Consider the following 18827-nt stretch of genomic DNA (forward strand, 5'->3'; position numbering starts at 1 on the left):
ATTATTCTAACACGGGGTGTATGATTAATGGGTGTAATTTGGGTCATAGAGTAGACACCTAGGCTTCACTTCAGATGTTCACCTTTCAAAAAATGCTGGCTTCGCTTGATCTTATTAACTTCGTATCAAATTGTCAAATAAGAGCCAATAGCTTTGTTTACAATTTATAGATTTTGTAATTCATTTACTGCACTTTCAGAAACTGATATTGTCTAGTCTGTCAAATCCGTTTTCCATGTTATAATAACTGCTAATAACAGTATATTTTAGACTAATTCAGGCTGATTTTTCGAGCGCATGAGATCAGTCAATTTCTACATGTACAATATTCAAGGAAATTTCTGCCACATTAACAAAAGTAATATAGAAGTTTGCCAGTAGTCTCTCCACTGTGCATGTTGCAATGCAAACAACTTCACTTTACACATGTTACTCTCTCTGAAGTTCATAACATCTGTAGAGCGCTCACTTACTAATAGACCGTGTTAAAATTTGTATCATATCCCGGACCAACAAATGTGAGATCCCATGTACCAACTAATAGCATCCTAAATCGTACGCTTTAAAAACGGACACGTATTTCTTATAGGAATCCCTCCCCAACCGGAAAACAGATTTTTAAATTACGCCAAATATGTGAAAACACTAATTTCTTTTTATAATACATGTTCATCTGATCATTCTTACGCATGCTAATTCAACTCCTCGCGTTCAGAGCTGATACTTCGAGAGCGTTTTCTTCATTTATACTAGATCGCCTATTTCTGCAGAGGCGCAGTAATTTTCAGTAAAACTCATACATTTTGGTTGCCGGAAATTTCTTCGCAGAAAAGAGACCAAAGTTTATTTGGGCCTCCTTGGTTATTTAAACAATTGAACTGATTGTGGGATTGACCGAAAAGATGCGTATTAAAAAGATAGTTCGATGCATTCACATCTCGGTCAATACTTTTTTCGTAAAAAAATGCCGAAGTTGTCCGAATGGCAGCTAATGGCAGTATCAGTGTACATTCAAGGTTTGTTCCATAGGATTGACCTAGAATTTGCCAATGAATTTCCCTCTTACACAGGTGATAAAGGATGTATCCTAGCGTTGCGCAGTGGCGGTGCTATAGCCAGTGAGGTTTATCCTAGGCATGGTTTTTGCTAGTTGAAAACTACTTTGGAGCACCCACACCAGAAAGTTTTTTTCATGGTGCATAACTCTGTTTGATAAAGTGAAACTATTTCCCGATATGACAAGTAGTTAAACAAGCTTGCGAGAGTGAGGTGCAGTGAGCAGCAGGGAAGTTCTACAGACCAGACGGTTCCGCCAAAATAAAGCCTCCTACGAGAACTTTCTCCGTAGAAGCCTCAGAAAGCAGAAATAAAGCTTCCTACGAAAATTAATTTGCGTAAATTCGTCCCAGAGTGCAATTTTTGTGTGCAAAATCTATCATTCTGGACAAGGAAAAAACAGAACTTTTCGGGGGGGTGGGGGTGGGAAATTTATTTTGGTGTCGTGGACGTTGTCAAGGTTGGGCTGCAAATCCTAATTTTACCTCGCATTAAAATAATATACTTGAAAATAATATGAGTCCGAAAACTAGCACAGTTGGAGAGCGTTATTCTGCTAGATTAGCGCGAGAAGAATTATCGGCAGTAAAGAAGCTTATCCCGACAAAACAATTATTTAAGAAAAAAGTTCGTGATTACGAAGACGCGCAACATGGAATTACCGAGATATCGTCGAAATGGTTGAAGCCAGTCACTGGAGTAATCGAGCAAGTCGCATACGGTGAAACAAAGAAAAAAGAGGAACTTAAGAAGCTCGGGCTTATTCCTATGACAAAAGATATTGAGGAACACACTCGATTAGTACCAGAACAGTTGGGTAAAATTCGTCAAGAACAAGCAGATGCACGGGCACGGGCAAGGGAGCGGCAGGAAAGATTTCAGGAAGAATTACGGCGTGCACGGGAACAAAGAGAGGCAGAAGAGCAACAAGAACAACTGCAAATAGAAGAAGAAGCAGAAGAAGAAGAAGCAGAAGAAACAGAAGAAGAGAAGGATGGAAAGGAGGAAATAGAAGCTCGAGATAAAATAAAACTTTTGTTTCAAGATGGTGGTTGGTCTATAATATTAAAACAATTTGATATGTTACGAAATGATCTAGAAGCGTTTGGCGTGTTTGCGGAAGATTCTTTCGATAGTAGGTCGAGTTTTTTAACAAAAGCCGGATTAAAAAAAATTAATTCGCGAAATCTTTGGAATAGATTATTATTTCGAGCTAGATTTAATTTGAAACAGATAACTAAAACCAATCCGTTTTATCCTACATATTGGCAAGCTTCACAGGATAGATATTTTAGTAAAATGAGTACACCTGAATTAAAGAAAAGATCCAGAATTGTGGTAACACCAGAGGAACCAAAGGAAATATCAATAGAGAAACCAAGGGAAATATCAATAGAGGGATCCTATCCTTTCGCTCTTTTTACAGGTGATGCGGTTAGTTATTTAAATAAATCGGAAGATAATTTGATCAACGTTGCCAAATTTGGTTTCGATGATAGAGCTGAATTTTTGATTAGTGGAAGAGCCATCGATAAATATACTGAAGAGGAATGGCCCATCGCGGTATATTTTGCCTCAAAGAAAAAAATTGTCAATTTAAATGACCCGGGTTACCAAGATTTTATTAGAAAAATTATACAAAAAGAAGAAAAATCAGAGATAATAAGCCCGGTATCAGAGGCAAAAAGAACGGTATCAGATGTAGGAACGGAATACTCTCCCCCCCCCGGTACTAAGTACTTATGGTACTGAGGAAATGCTTCGCGAAGGTATGCGGCGTCGTTTTAATCTGGGACCTCGTTATTTTCAAGGTGACGAAGGTCGGTCTTTTCGCTCCTCCCCTCCTCCATTACCACCGCCATCACCATCGTCATCAGAATCAAAACCAAAGACAGGAAGCGGATATACCATTTGTCCTAACAGCGTTGTCAACGATGTATCTCGTCTCGAAGTATTAATCGGAGGAAAACGAGCAGGAAATAACTCTCGTGAAATAATCAACGAGGCCTCAGATATTTGTCAGCGATTATTCCGCGGTGGCATCATCAACTCTCACATTTATAAGGAGTTCGTCGATGAACTCATCGATTAAAACAACATAATTGAAATAACATGATTGTTCACAAACATCAACGCAGACCCAAACAGGTCCGCATAGTAAACTCTCGATTACCCGTGTACAAATATATTCACGGCAATGGATTCGGCGATATCATTGGAAGTCTCGTTACGCGAGTAATACCTAAAATCGGACCAACGGTCAAACAATTCGCATCAAAAGCAATAGGAAAGATCGGCGAGACTGTCCTCTCTGGTATTGGCAATTTGGCCAGTAAAGGCTTCAATGTTGTCAAAAGTAAAATATTAAATTTAACACGTAAAAAACAACCCGTCAAATTACCTAGCACCAGAGAAATGCCACCCGAAATCAGCAAAGCCATAAACGACGCGGCAAATAAAAAAATAAACGACCTAGCGCAGGAAGTTGCTAAGACAAATATAGCGCAGGAAGTTGCTAAGACAAATCTCGCAAATGAAGTTGCTAACACAAGTTTTATTTCAGGCAGTGGTCTTCGTTTTAGATGATATTCTTAATAATAAATGTTCGCACAAGTTTCAAATGAAGTATTTGACATGGACGAGCCTGTAGGTAGGGACACATCCGTGCGTGATTTCCAGTATTTCTCATACGACGCAGTTGAACCAAATTCGAAAAATCGCCTGGAAATTCAAGTCCACGATACAACACGATATTTTCTTCCATCTGAGGCATATATCGAAGTTACCGGGGAGGTTGTTAAAGCAGATAATACCGCCTATGGACCAAATTTTAGAGTCGGATTTGTTAACAATGGTATTATGGCATTATTCAAGAGCGCCACTTACATGATCGATGGAAGAGAGATTGAGTCGATCACCAATGATGTTGACTTAGCAACAACGATAATAGGCCTAGCCAGATACTCGGATGATTTTACTAGATCAGCTGGTTCCGGTATGATGTTTGCCAAAGACAATTCCGATCATCCCGAAAGCAGACAATTCGAATTCAGACAACCCAATGATCGTGCCGCTAATCCCGCTGCCTTTGCAGGTATCGAAGATATGATCATTGCAACCTACCCTAATTATAATCTCGGATTTGCCACGCGAAAATCTATGCTAATAACAGATCGCAGAAGATTCTCTTGTGCTATTCCGCTATCCCACATATTTGGATTTTGCAGGCATTTCAGGAAAATTATATACGGAGCAAAGCATACCGTAGCGTTTGTCAGAAAAGCGAATGACAACGATGCTATCTGGCGAGAATTTCAAATTGATCCAGCTACTAATTTGCGACATGCCAATGATGCCGCGAATAATGACGGTCAGGTAAGGTTACTCAAATTTACTTTGTGGATGCCAGCGATAACTCCATCAATAATCGAAGAAGAAAAATTATTATCATTCATGAACCAAGGCGGTAAATCTATCATATCATGGCTAACAACAACAACAGATACCACAGCAACGAATATTGATGGTGATTATACCTGGCGTATTGCATCGCAGCAAGGTACCTCCGCACCTAGGCATATATTCATCACTTTTTTGAACACGCTAAGGTATGATCAAGCACGCAGCCACATGTTATTTGATAATATCAACACAACAAACGTATCATTGAGAGTAAATGGACAACAAGAACCATCCGAGGAAATATCAATTAATTTTGCCAACTATTCGACGGCACGCGCATATCATCGATTGTTAAGTTTCATGGGTCGCGATCAAAATATCGATACCGGATTGCAAATATCACAGTTGGATTTTAATACTCGCTATCCTATCTATTACTTTTCCCTGGAGCATCTCGACCTGATAAAACAATCCGTCGTTGATATTCATTTCAAAGCTAGAATTCTCACGGGGGGTAATATGTATAAAGTAATCGCGGTTATTCCCAGCGATAGAACAATGATCCTGGAAGGAATCAGCGGTAGAATGAGAATCATCGACGCTCCTGTAGAGAAAATGTGACAAATTCCAAATTTAGATTAAGCGATTATTAATATGCCATACGAACACGTCAGTGTAACTCTGACCCCGGGTCAGATGAAAAAGCTCCAATCAGCGATATCAAAGCGATGCGGTATGAGATTAACCCTGAAAAACGATCAAATTCAGGGTGGGCCTAACAAACTATCGCTAACTAAGAGTCAACGTGAACGTTTCTCCAAGGCCAAATCAGCAAATTCTGGTGTTCATGTGAGCCTTTCCATAGGCGCCATCAGAGACATGGTCAAAACGGGCGGCATTTTCCCTCTATTTGCCGCTCTTCCAGGGCTGCTAGCTGGGGCTCTTCCGGCAATTGCAAAAGCGGTAGGATTAGGCGTGCTTGGAGGTGTAGGTTCCAAATTAGCACAAAAAGTGATGGGAGGAAGATACGGTAAAAAAAAGGGAAACGGCCTTTACCTAAGACGACCCCCGTACGGATCCGGCCTTTACCTAAGACGACCCCCGTACGGATCCGGCTTAAGTCGAGTCTACCAGCCTCAAATTTAGATCTACTTAGCGAAGTAAAGAAAAAAAAAATAAAATTTTTCAGAGGCGTATTTATGCGGGATCAACTACCAGAAAAACCAAACCCTACCGAGACAGGAATAATAAATCTTGATGCAAATACCGGCCCTGGCACACATTGGGTCGCCTACGCGATTAATCCTCGCGAAGTCGTTTATTTTGACTCGTATGGATTAGCGCCACCAAACGAATTTATCAGTTACGTGTCAAAACTGAATCTCCCGGTTTGGTATTCGACGCTTCCAACGCAGACATTAGCGGATCCACCGATATGCGGTCCTGAATCAATTAATGTCCTCGACGCAATTTCAAAATCATCCGGTCCGTATCATAAAATTGTATTTGAATACGCCGTAGATAAATATCATGGTTGACATTTACGGTAGATCCCTCTACAGGAAGGAAAAAACAGAAACAGGCGACATCGATACATCAAAATTTGCAACCAAGAGTGATATTAACAATCTTCTATCGCTGTCAGAAGTAGATCCTGGCGAAGTTGCTGTTTTTCAAAATACCGAGGGAAGATTACACACCAGCAACGTGAAAATAGCTGATATAATCAAGCGAGACGAATATAATGATCACATTAGTCAGTTTACTCGCCAATCGGAGATGGTATTAAAATCTATCGCTGATATTAACGATATTATCGCGGAGTTTCCACCAAAGGCCGATCTCGTGGATATAAAACAAAAAAATAGCGAGTTATCAGCGGCGATGCTTCTAAAGTCCGATAAAGCATCACAGGATGATTTCCAGGAAAAAATAACAAAAAGATTTAACAAGCTAAAATAATGATCTTAAAAAACTCGAGGAGGTATCAAAAAATCTCAGTAAAAAACTCGACGAGGATATAAAAAAATTCATCGATACCTCCTCAACTACACACAGCGATCTCATCGAGAGAGTAAAAGCCATCAACGAGGAAATTACCAAGATAAATATCTCGATGGGTCAGAAAACATCAATCGACGATCTCAACAAAAAAATCAGCGAGGAAATTAATAAACTCAGCGAACTTGTTATTCCCGAATTTACTAAGGGGTTTAACGCGGCGCGTGAATCGACAGATGAGAAAATAAAAAAAATCAACGAGGATCTTCTCGACGCATCTACAAAAATTAACGATATCAACACAAAAATATCGTCAATGAACCTTGGAAGATTAGCGCGTATTTCGATACCAGCGGAGGTAGAAACAAAAAATCTACAATGCCGTGTGCCATTTATGGTAGAGACACAAAAGGGGGCATGGACACCCGAGAATAACATATTTAAATTTACCCCGCCAATTACTGGAGTATATCGAATATTTCTTCAAGCTATGACAAAATTTAAAATAAAAGCCTCACGTGGCACTTTCGATGAATATTTTAATTACATTATGGCCGCAGGTTACGAGGTCACATTTGTGCTAGAACCACCAGATAGAACCAACATGGGACCAGTGTATTATGCTATATTTTTCGAATTTTTATCCGAATATACGCAGTAATTCAGTAATTGTTATCGTAGATTAATAAATGACCGCATCGGACTACCGATACAATCAGGCGCGTTCATGGCAGGATTCGCTCAAAAAGCTCCTCGACGAGTATCAGGTAAAAATAAAGAAATATCAACGCAGATTAATTGCCATCGATGTCGCCGTGTACGCGGTAAGTGCAATAGTCGCCGGTGCAGGTATAATCTTATCCGCGGTAACAACAATCGCGTCGATCGCAGCAACGATAATAATCTCATCGACAACAACAATCGCTGGTGTTCTCAATATCATCGCGAAAAAAATATCCTCGTGCACAAGTGAAAAGTTATCATTGTACACGAGTAAATTATCCCAGGTCAACGGCGCGTATTCAAAATTATCGTCGTTGCTTTCTGAGAGTCTCAACGACGGCGTTATATCCGATCTAGAATTTTCTTCGATGATCAGCATCTACTCCGAGATTGAACAAATGAATATTAATAATGTCCGAACTAGCCCAAATCGTGACAAACACGACTCCGCTGACAACAACGCTGATATCGGCAAGCTCAACCAGGCCAGAATTTAGTATCGATTTTCCAACGCCAATTAGCGTCAAGGAAATTGCGCTGTCACAGTTACGCGTCTATAATAGCTGGCCCAATGTTAGGTCGAAATCGTTCGGTAAATTATCGTCGAATAATTCGCTCGTTTTTGCCAATAAAAACCGTCTCGATGGAACTCCCGATTGGATCGTCGTTGGCATACCAACAGGCAGTTACGAAATTGAGCAACTAGGTAAGGAATTTACTGGTAGGATATCGAATATAACCGGCGATGCTACTCCAGGAATAAAAATATCCTCTCACGATCCAACGTTGTCGTCGATAATCGAAGTAAAATCGCCATATATCGTTGATATTTACCAGTCATCGATTAGGACAGTTCTAGGTTGGCCCGAAATCGCACCTCTGGCAAAATCAGAAAAACCAGATTTTATTATTCCAGGTTGGCACGAGGAAGCTCCTCCAGAACTACCGGAGCCAAAAAAATCAGATTTTACCACCGACGAAGGATGGTACGGAGATATCAAACACAAGCCTCTGATCGGTAGCGCCATCAACCTCATGAATAACCACAAATTTAACCTGGTGATGTTCGCTTTTACTTTTATTAACGAAAGAATTCTTTCGTGGTTGCCTCTTCCTAAAATTCCCCCCGACGACGATACCAAAATTAAAAGGATAATAAAACCCATAGACGGCAGGATAATAGTCCACATAGACCCCCCCCCGTGTGAAAATCTTCGACGCTACCAACATTAACAGGATAATAGCCCCCATATACGGTATCTTGGTAAGAAGAACCCTCGACAAATTTATTCAAGAACATATAATACAATTAAATTTATTGCGGGAATCCTTTCATGAATGCATCTTAAATAAATCAGGCTCATGTAGCGAAATTATCGGACGCGTGAAAATTTTAAATCAACTCGCGAATGATATTGAATATTATCACGGTATGTTCATTCAGGCGATAGTCGACGATATATCAATTGCCGATTATGTTCTTCCTATTAGCAAATTCGAGTTGATCAAAAATTCAGGAGAAAAACAAAAATTCATGAGAGTATTTGAATTAACCGAGGAAACGCTACCAAATTTCAAATTTCCCAATTATGATGTTGATGAAATGAGAAAATCCGTCACTGATACCATCGATGATTTATTTCCGAAGTTACATGCCGCGTGGACTAAAAAAATACAATCAGAATCGATTCTCAAACACAATAATGATCCCGCCGGGCAAGGGCGGCATATCTCGCCAGGTATCGTCAATATAACGGAGGTTATCGCGATTTATCTTCACGCGGATGTTGTCGAGGGCAGCTACAACGTGGATTCGTCTGTGTCAAATCAAGCACAGCAGGGATTTATCTTGTATTCGTTTTCACCTAGCGCATCTCCGGGTTTTTTGATAATAAAAGAGCCAGTAAATCCGTTTTACCTGCGATGCCACAATCGATTATTGTCGAGGATAAATTTCAAACTGACGGATCAAAATGGACATTTGCTTGATATACGCGGAGAAACACTGAGTATCAATTTGTTGGTGAGATCGTGAAAATCGAAGATTTTTGATCTTTCCGCCAAAGAAAAATGGCCAAAAAAATAAATAAAAACCAGAAAATTTTTCAAAATTAGTAAATTTCTTAATTTTGATGGGGTAAATACCCGTCAAATTGAGTAATTTATATAATTTCGTAAATCCGTTGGGGTAAATACCCGTCAAATTGAGTAATTTATATAATTTTATGTTTTTGATGGGGTAAATACCCGTCAAAATTAAGAAAATTGCACAATTTCAATAAAATAATTAAAAAAAATAATAAAAATTAGAATCGGAGATTCTTGAAATTTTGTTTTTTTTTTTGTGGTAAGAATCTTAAGAATCTTCAGAATCTTTGATTCTGCTTTCATCGACCAGCTTTTTTAGCTGCCTGACACGCGAGCTGGTAATTTTTCTCGACTCATACTCGTCGGATAATCTCAATCTAACTTTTTCTACCAGCGTCGATAATTTAACAAAATCCTCGATTTGATCATCACTGACAGTCGCAAGCGATTGGTACATGGCAATCTGGATTTTCTTTATAAACTTGTATTCTGACGGTAGCGTGTATCTGTATTCGAGCTTCCCTTGAACAATCGTCTCGAATTCGGATCGGATTTTATTCGCGTCCAACTCCGAGGGAAGATTTATATTTTTTTTTCTCAGGTCATCGATAGCTTCGATGATGTTATTTATGTTTTGTTCGTCCATATTATACAATCCTGTAATATTCAATTAATTTTCAAAATCTTCGATCTCACTTTCCGAATCGAATATTATTGGGATATATGAAAATTCGATCCACGCACCGAAATTATATGAAAACGTCGCGTTGATTATTCTTTCTGCCGCACGATGCACCGATGCTGGATTAATATTATAATATTTCGTAGCGGCTGTTATCGACTCAAATATAAGCTCATTGCCTGTTTTTCGATTTACCGATTTGACTGCCTTAGCTGGTCGCCGTACGCCACCGGTATTACCAAATCTTGAATTTTCACTCAGAGTCACTGCTCGGAGATTGGAAAGTTTGTTGTTAAGTTTATTTCCGTCAATGTGGTCGATAACAAGCCCATCCCTAATAGGTCCATAAAAACATTCGAACACAAATCTGTGACAGAAATAACTTCATGTCTTTGTTTTTTATTTTCTCTGATGGTAAATAATAAATAACCCGAATTACAAACATGACCAACACGATTCTTCGTTTTGATATGCCTAACGATACCATCCGATGATGACTCGTACTTGGTAATTGTTGGATGAGATCTGAACTCGTGTGTGATTGTTGCTGGAGGAATCATTGATTTCAAGTTCATTATATAATAATTATATGTCTAAATCATAATTTGCCTTGAATCGATTAATATAATCCTCTTCGCATGTTATCACCGACGAGGATCTCTTTTCGTAATATCTCCGTAATTCTCGATAATTTTTCCCTCCACAGGATAAACATAATCGGGTCTTTCCTCGAGTGCCAACTTGGCAAACTAAACATCGCTGTGGTCCTTTACTGCCACGTCGAATCGCATATATGTGAGCGCCGCAATAATCGCCTCTGCAGGATTTGTCGCATGATTTTGTTGATCCGATTGTTATCCATTTGCAATGCATATTATAATTTAAACATTTGTCTAAAATATAATCATGGATGCATTTGATCTTGATGAGGCAGAATATATTATACCTGAGGTTGATCGAGCCAAGAAAGAATTCTTCGATGATGGAGCTGTTCATGTTTGGTCGACTTGGAAAACAAATTCTATTGATGCCACGATGAACCTGGAGCGAGCCAAGAAAATAATCGAGCACATAAAAAACTCGCATAAAGAAGAGCGATTTATCTTCGGAATAAAATTTATCGCACAAATGCCGGACGACACTTGGATTATTCGCGATAAACGAGATCCCGTGCGTGGCGGTAAGAAAAATGTTACCCTCGATAAAAACTCTAAGCATGGATTGTTACTGGGGATCGACGGTCCTTATTATGCTAGGGCGTATCCATCTAGTGCTGTTGTTTATGGTATTTATCGGCTGAATAATAATCCTGACATGAAAAATCTACCTGCGATGAAAGAATCACCGATGATAAATTGCGTGGCCGAGCGTGTTATCGAGCACATGAAAAACGCTCGACGTGGATCTGGTTTAACCCAGTTGAGGTTGAGTAAAATTAACACGTGGGCGAAAACAGTTAATGATGGTGCATCGATTGACGATGTGGCTGCGTTGAGTAAGAAACTTAAGTTTCCTATCACGGTGAAAACGCTATCGGGAGAAATATTATACTCGTCGCCGTATAAATCTCGAGGAGCACCAATCGAGATTGTTGATCATAATTCACATGCGTGGTCGCAGTCGGTAATGATATTCCCGCGGGATCGTGCTGTTAAATTTTATCCTGTAGATGCCGCAAAAGACAATTCCGATGCCATGTTCAGATATATCAAAATATTATCCGCGTCTGATCCAATATCGGTTTGGTTATTCTCGAGCGAAGAAAAGTACGATCAGTTTATCTTGCCACGCGGAGATATTTACCGTGATGAAAAATTACACGAATCGATGAAAAATCTCGCGGTGAAATATTCGTCAAATCCTGATCAGCTACTGACAAATTGTTTTACGGTTCCGTCTGTTGCTGCTCACGCTGCCAGAGAAAGAAATTCGTGGAAACCTACGAGGAATGAATATCTCGCTGATATTCAACTTAGTTGTATCGAGTACGGCCATGGCGGATTGTGGAATACCAAATATTATTTCGAAGATATGATCTCCGTTGACATGAGCGCGTGTTATCCTGGAAGTTTCCTCGGATATGGCGATTGTGCGGATTATTTTGCTAAATTTGGTCATCCCACCAACGAGATGACAAGGGTAGCAATTAACGGACCGTTACCTGAATTTGTCATGACCGGATTCGCTTATGTCACTTCATTCGAGTTTGCTGAAAATTTACATAAAATCTGTTATATTTGGTTTGGTCGGCATTTATCGCAGCGTCGTTGGGTTCCCACGGTATTGTTGAGATATATGCTGGATTCGTCGATGTTAGTATCGTTGACAGTAAGCGAGGCAATTATATCATACAGGAAACAAACTGAGGTGTGGTTATCGACAGATTGTGAAAACGCGAAAGATATCGGAAGAAAAATAATTGGTAAATTTACTCAAGGAGGATCCGTTGATCATAAACACCGACACGCTAGGTTGTTTATCAATGATGCCGAGATGGACTTTATTATCGCCGATACGGTATCACGAGGAATATTCTGCAACAGAGAGAATATTATCATTGATGGAGCGAAGTTAGGTACCGTGATTAGTTACCTTGATGGAGAATCAGCGCAGTATACGCATTTGAGGTCGTCGATGCTTGCTTATGTTAGTATAAATTTACTGTCGATGATAAATAAATTTTCTGATATCGCGGTAAGGGTCGCGACGGATTCGTTTTATATCGATAAAAAATACCAATACAGACTAGAAAATTTAATCACCGATGGCTCCTGGGGGACGTGGAGGATAAAAAACGAAGATATCCTAGATTATTGTGAAGACGCCGATGTCGAAGATTGCGATAAATTTCATCGAGATAAATTTGAAGATTTTTCGGCAGCTGCATCTGCATTTGACCCGATTTCACGCAGCAAATTTGTTTACCTAAATGGACCTGGCGGTAGCGGTAAAACAACGCGAGCGATAAATTTATTTGCAAATTCCGATATGATCGTGTTGACTCCGACTCACAGATTAGCGCAAGAAATAAAGCAACGCGGGGTTGATTCTTGCACGTATCATAGTTATTTCAAGTACAGCGGTGGATTATGGGATTCGGCTCGCATGGGAAACAAATATATCAACAAGATCATAATATTTGATGAAATTTGCACAGTAAATTTAGTCACGTTAAAATCGATCTTGACCTGGCTGGAGGGGAAAAATACCGCCGTGATAATGTGCGGCGATCATGGTCAGCCTGATCCTATTGATGGTGAATCACCTCACGAATGGCTCAGGAACTTCGTTGATTATTACGAGGAAATCGACGCCGATTATAGATCCGATGATATTTTACTGACCGAATTCAAAAAAATAATTCGATTACAACCGAATAAAATTCAATGTGATGTGATGAGAAGAATAATCGATGAAACTCCGATGGATGATTTTTTAAATTTGTGGCGTCCCGATCATCTGATTGTTGCTAGCAGGAAAATTGTTCGTGATGTTATCCAGGAAATGTTATTCAAGCTACACTGCGAGAAATTTCCAACGTTACAGGTGCCGTTGTGTTACAGGCCCGCTGATACCAGAAAACAAAATATCAGTGTTACTTTACCCTGCGGAGAGGAAAAGATCTTGGTATTGAATGATATTATACTCGTTGATATTAATCTTGTTAATGACGCGATAAACGCAGAAAGATCACCATGGAAACTAGGATATGCAACAACGATACATTCATCGCAGGGATTGACCGTGCACGGCCAGGTCTGGATCGTCGATGATAGAATTTCCTGGTCAAATTTAGTGTATCTGGCCGTGTCGAGAGTAAGAAAATTATCTCAGTTAGGTAGAATTCGAGTAAATCACATTAATGACGCTGGCGGTAGTTGAGTATCTTTCGGTATTATTTGTAATTCCTCCTTGGTAAATCCGCGTTGAGGCGCTAGTGAATCTAGGATATAAATTGCTGGTCTTCCTGACGATCTTGTTACGGCGGATATTTTATGTGTTGTAACGCTCCAGTTTGGATCGGTTGCTCTTTTTCTGCCTCCTTCGGCCTCGCCTTCTTTATACAAATATCTGACCGTGACGCTACCTAGTACAGGCTGAATTGTGGAATCTCGCTTTAGGGGTATATTCGATTTTGTAATTGCAATTGCGGGTTTCATTGCTATTGTTCGAGTTGTCTCGTTATTTAACGCCTTAATCACATGAGGCAATCTTGATACCCAATCGTGAGATCGATTATCTTGAATAAATTCACGCGCGTACTGGTATCCGAATAATCGTTCTGCAAGCGTTTTATTGAATCTTTCGACGATAGCTTGATTGTGATGAACACCTACAATACCGCGACGGATTTTAACATTATTCTTTTTCATCAGTGAAGTAACCGCGCCAAGAAATTCTCGACCTGGATCAACCTGAAGAAGATTTGGCCATGTTAACGGGGATCGTGAATAAATTTCGCTAAACGCCTTAGCGATCTCCGTTGCTGTTTTATTCGATAATGGCTCGGCTTCTTTATACCTGCTAGCGATATCAACGACTGTCAGAACATATTTGTATGTGACGCCGTCAACGGTATCGTAAGGAAGAAACATAAGATCAGCCTGATGGACCTCATTAGGGACACTGACGGTAAAACTTGCATATGGTATTTTCTTAGGCGGAGGAAGATATATTTGCCAAATTGCCTGTTTCGATAACCACGATTCAGCGGTGGATTGTTTTACTTTAGCCGCTTTAGCGAGTTTGGCAATTGCTGATTTTCCTCGCCAGAATCCTCGCGGAGAATAATATATTTGTTCCATTATTATTTACCAGCACCGAATACTAATTTACCTTTCATTGCGCCTTTTATCAACCAAGTTGCCAATTTTTCTTTGAAACTTTTGTCAGGAATCGCGTTTAGTGCGTGAATTAGCCTGATATCAGCGAGATGCCTTTGTTGTAGATCTCCACTACGATACGCAAGATCGTGGTAGTAACAAGCGCTATCGATGGCGTTTACTGGATCTTCACCTTGCTTTGGTTGGTTATTATCGTCGAGTCTTATATCGAGTCTTGTTCCGGGTCCGCAGGCGGCAATGTCTCCTCCGGTTCTAGTTTTTTTTTTACAAATCTGAACTTGCGTGTCTTGCAAACTTCGCATTCTCCTGCGATTGCATTTCTGTTGTTGCGTGTGACGATTTCGGTTGGATTTATCGTAGCTGTGTGAGTGCGATACTTAACACAATATAGATCCATATATTCTAGTAACATGAATGTAATTGACTTTTCCGCCACGAAGCGACGCGAGCAAATAAAACATAACGCGGTATTACCAAATTCGATAAGGATGATAATTATTGGCCCGTCTGGTTCTGGAAAGACGCAGTTGTTGCTAAATTTGATCATGAGATGGCTAAAATGGGATAAGTTGTATTTGGTTGCGCCATCCGTTGATGATCAGCGATGTTATCAGGTGCTAAAGGAATTCAGCGACAATACCGATGAGGGCACGATCGAATTCATCACAGACATCAATGAAGCTCCATCAGTGGAAAATTTAGATGGCGGTGTTAATAATCTTGTTGTTTTCGATGATGTCATGCTGGATAAGCAGACCAATCCGGCTAGGATATTTTCACGTGGCAGACACAAGAATACTGATGTTATTTACGTAACGCAGCGATACACGCAAATTCCTAAAGTCATTAGAGACAATTGCAATATCTTATCGGTTTTCAATGGCGTCGATACTCACACGCTGAGAAATATTCACCAGACCTGGTGTAACGGCGATATGGACATAAACAAATTCAAAAATTTCTTCAGTCGCGCCCAGGCAACACCGCATGGTTTTATCACGATTAATCTTCATGATCCGCGTAGTAGATATCGAATCGGTCTCGATCAAATTTATTCATAAAATTGCAGCCCAACCTTGACAAACTTCGCCGACACCAGAATAAATTCCCCCCCCCCTCGAAAAGTTCTGTTTTTTCCTTGTCCAGAATGATAGATTTTGCACACAAAAATTGCACTCTGGGACGAATTTACGCAAATTAATTTTCGTAGGAAGCTTTATTTCTGCTTTCTGAGGCTTCTACGGAGAAAGTTCTCGTAGGAGGCTTTATTTTGGCGGAACCGTCTGGTCTGTAGAACTTCCCTGCTGCTTGCAGTGAGAATAATCTAGCGTACGCTACAAACGCAATTAATATTGGAGTAACAAAATACTGCACTCTATCTGCAACAGTTAAAATACAAATCACTAAAATAAAAATTACTCTTGTCGACGAAATTGCCAAATTTACGTCAGCCAAATCCTCTGAACAGTAACAGTGACTCTCTTAATAACATGGATTCTATAACTATAATTTAAGATAGCTTTGAAAAATACATTGTTGACAGAAGTATGATCTATTCAAATACGTTAAAGTGCGTGACATATTCGTCTCATCAGGCAGTGCTCCTCTAGCTCTTATTCATAGAGCAAAACTCTTTACATCTGCCACCTAATCTTTGTGATGAACTTAATAACGTATGACCGATGTAGACAGGGTCGCCATAGGACAAGGCGGTTTCCTTGAACCCCGCGCATTCGGGTCCCTCAGGTCCAATCGACAGAAAATTAGTCATACTTCAGTAGCCCTACAGCCCTGGACCCGCTGTCAACTTGGCGCCTTGGACCCTGCAATCAATAAGGTCGGGTCTGGATGTAGAGAGATGCAAAAATGGGGAAGAAACAAGAGAGGCGAAAATGTGATAGAATGCACAAATGAATGAACAAAAAGGCGGACGCTGCTTTTTACCATTTGGAAGCAGACGCTTCACGTATAGGATATGTCATAAAGGTTCATAAAGGGTGGGAGCTGAGCAACACATGACACATATCATTGATAACGTACAGGAGAAATGAAAGAAAAATAATCATCATCATTGTCGGAATGATCTTTAGTCCTTTGAAACTTAAATTCTACATCTAATACAAAAAAAAAAAAAAAAAAAAAAAAAAAAAATAATCACGCGTCCTGCTTGTATAACGTCTTATACAGATATGAAATTTTACCCCAGCAGTTTAATCTGCTGCAACATTTAAGATTTTGTAAAAATTATCCTTACTTGTAATTAAATAATTAATATTAGTAGTCCTTTTGAGGTTAGTTGTCTAGATGTAAAATTCAATGTAAAATTCACTGCATTACATTTTCCATTGATTGACTTTATTTTGAAAGCTAATTAGCAATTGACATTAAGCTGTTACGTCTGCCTGCACTAAAGTATGAACAATCACTTCAGTTCCAGCTATGACTGGAGACTTCTTAAGTCGCTAATGTTACGCCCACTCCTAGTGTCTAATGACAGACTACTTAAAATTCCGCATGGCAAGTCTGGCTCTGTCACGTTGTGTGCCATTCGTATATATCTATAGTTTTTTCTATCTGTCTTTCTATCTATACATCTATCTATTTATCTATCGATCTATCTATCTATCTATTTATCTATCTATCTACCTACATGTATGTCTGTCTGTCCGTCCGTCCGTCCGTCCATCCATCCATCCATCCATCTTTATATCTATCTATCTATTTATCTATCTATCTATCTATCCTACATTTTAGCATAGGCATATATATAAGTCTGCAACAGAAGTTTTGAAACTTAATATCATTTGTCCACCTCAGCAAATCGTAAACTTCTTAATTAAAGTAGGTGATTGAAAGTGTGCAAATCTATTCACCGGTGAATATAGCCCAAAACAAGGAAATTTTTTCATGACTAAATTATATGTATATTAATAATTATAATAATAATAATAATAATAATAATAATAAAATAATAATAATAATAAAATAATAATAATAATAATAATAATAATAATAATAATAATAATAATGACTTTGTATAGCGCCTAATCTTTAGAAGCTCTAAGCGCTTTACAACATTAGACAACACCTATAAGATAAAAAAAACATATATAATGATATGATTACAAAAACAAACACCATGAAATTAGAAAACATAAAAAACATGCTGAGCATATTCAAAGTAGGAAACATTATTAGGACTATAAGTTTATTCTTGCAGTCGAAATAAATGAGTTGTGAGAGCACTCTTGAATGTGATCACTGTGTCTTTGTGTCTACGTTCAGTGGGCAATTCATTCCACGTTGCTGGGCCCTGGTATGCAAAAGAACGCTGTGCATATGACTTTGTTTTCATAGTGGGAATAATGAGTATACGATTGTCAGAAGAGCAGCGTAAGTATCTTGCTGGTGTGTACACATCGGTGAGGTCAGATAGGTATGTTGGACTAGAGTTTGTCAGTGAAATGTAGCACAAAGAACAAATTTTGTGTTTGATTCTGGATCGAATGGATAGCCAGTGTAGGGTACAGAGCAGCGGGGAGGTGTGCTCTGATCGTGGTACTCTAAGTATGATGTGATGAACCAGACATAACTGAGTTACAATAGTCCAGTCTTGAAAGTACTAATGAACACACAAGTGTTTTAGCGGCATCAGCTGAAAGATATTTGCGAATGGAGCTGATACGTCTCAGCTCAAGATATGCAGCCTTGCATATGTTCATGACATGTTGGTGCCTTGTGAGAGTACTGTCCAGAGTAACACTTATGCTTCGTACTGATTGTGTGAATTTAATGTTGGTGTTGCTGATATTTATTGTTTGAGGTAAAGGATGTGAATGAGAAAGTCTTTGTGTTGTAATCAGAATGGCTTCAGTTTTATCATTCATCTGCAGCTTGTTACATGTCATCCATGATTTCACATCAGAAATGCACCTCTCTACACCTTGGATAGTAGCATAAGCTTCAGTTGGGTGGCTAGATTTGTATATTTGGGTGTCATCAGCGTACAATTGGTGAGACACTGGATGATG

At 39.3% G+C, this 18827-nt stretch overlaps 1 protein-coding gene and 1 non-coding gene across 2 annotated transcripts in view; both read left to right on the forward strand.

Annotated features, from left to right (window-relative positions):
* Nucleotides 1–18827, forward strand: part of LOC149797819 (prestin-like) — a 123386-nt gene that overhangs the window by 6615 nt on the left and 97944 nt on the right. The window lies entirely within an intron of this gene.
* LOC149797820 (U4 spliceosomal RNA) lies at nt 1090–1228 on the forward strand. The gene has a single exon (XR_016422034.1). It is a non-coding gene; the product is annotated as a U4 spliceosomal RNA (small nuclear RNA).

The sequence above is a fragment of the Sinohyriopsis cumingii genome, chromosome 6 (genome assembly GCF_028554795.1).
Source record: "Sinohyriopsis cumingii isolate HCF-2022 chromosome 6, ASM2855479v2, whole genome shotgun sequence".
Lineage (NCBI taxonomy): Eukaryota > Metazoa > Mollusca > Bivalvia > Unionida > Unionidae > Sinohyriopsis > Sinohyriopsis cumingii.